Raw genomic sequence first — 1,672 nt, 5'->3', positions numbered from 1 at the left:
GACACCAAGGGTTGCGATCCCATTACCGGTCAGTAAAAAAGACAAAAAGGAAAAAATAAAAAAAAAAAACAGCAGGTTTAAAGCACACTGAGCTAGTACACACCTGTTAGTGTGGTTAAGTGAAAAAGGTTGACCATACCAAGTGCAAAGCAGTTGATCTCTCATACACTGTTGGTGGGAATGTTGCATCACATTAGAAAACAATTGGTAGTTCTAGAAAGTTTAAACTTACGTTCACCATATAGCTATTTCAGTTCTAGGTATTTACCCAATGTCCATTCAAAGATTTGTATATGAATGTTTACATCAGCTTTATTGAAATGACCAAAAACTGGAAACAATCTAAATGTCCACCAAAAGGTAGGCGGATAAAGAAATTGTTGTATATCCATACAATGGAATGCTGCACAGCACTGAAAGAAATGACCCTTTGTTACACACAGCCATGTGGGTGAATCTCAAGATAGTTATGCTTTGAAAGAAGCCAGACCAAAGAGAGGACCTACAGTATAATTCCACTTATATAACCCTTTTGAAAATGCAATGTCTGCTGCTGGCCTGGGTAGCCCAGGTGCAGCACTGCGACCCTCCACTCCCCTGTGAGTGTGGCACTCTGAGCAAGCCCTGCCCGCCATTGTCCTGGTGGCTGATGGTGGGCACCATCTGGATGCTGCACACAGACCCATTCTGCTCTTAGTGCATAAATTCACAGACAAACATGAATGGATAACAACAGAAAAAGGTGTTGGAACAGTGGGAATCAGCAGTTTTGCACAGGAAGTTTTGGGAGATGTTGTTTATTGTAGTCTGCCGAAGTTTGGACAAAATTGAACAAACACGATGAGTTTGGTGCTTTGGAATGTGTGAAAGCTGCTAGCGAACTCTATTCTCCATCAGGAGAAGTAACTGANCGACACCGAGGGTTGCAATCCCGTTACCAGCCAGTAAAAAAGACAAAAAGGAAAAAAAAAAAAAAGCAGTGCAGGTGATGGAGTTCGGATGTGTTGTCCCCTCCAAAACTCATGTGGAAATTTGATCTCCAATAACTCATGTGGAAATCTGATCCCCAATGCGGCAGTGCTGGAAGCTGTTTGAGTCATGGGGGCCGATCCCTCGTGAATGGATTAATGCTCTCCCTGGGGGAGGTGGGGTAGTGAGTGAGTTCTTGCTCTTTTAGTTCCCGTGAGAGCTCGTTGATTATAGGACCCTGGCACCTCCTCTCTCTCTCTTGCTTCCTCTCGCCATGTGATCTGCTTGTACCCGCCGGCTGCCTGCCGCTTTCCACCATGAGTAGAAGCAGCCTGAGGCCCGTGCCAGATGGAGCTGTCCCAGAATCGTAGCCAAATAAACCTCTCTTCTTTATAAATTACCCAGTCTCAGGTAATTCTGTTATAGCAACACAAAACAGACTAAAACAGCAGGTTTAGGGCCGGCCCGGTGGCGCACTGGAGAGTGTGCCGCTTAGGAGTGCGGCTGCGCTCCCGCTGAGGGTTCGGATCCCATGTGGAGACCGGTTCCCGCTCGCTGGCTGAGCACGGTGTGGGCTGCCGGTCCCGGTCCGGTATGGGCACGACACGGAGGGTTGCGATCCCGTTGCTGGTCCCCGGTACAGGTGTGACACCAAGGGTTGCGATCCCATTACCGGTCAGTAAAAAAGACAAAAAGGAAAAAA

This window comes from Galeopterus variegatus, unplaced genomic scaffold (assembly GCF_000696425.1).
Source record: "Galeopterus variegatus unplaced genomic scaffold, G_variegatus-3.0.2 Scaffold7208, whole genome shotgun sequence".
Taxonomy (NCBI): domain Eukaryota; kingdom Metazoa; phylum Chordata; class Mammalia; order Dermoptera; family Cynocephalidae; genus Galeopterus; species Galeopterus variegatus.
The sequence above is the reverse complement of the archived record's forward strand: the minus strand, read 5'-3'. Positions refer to the sequence as shown.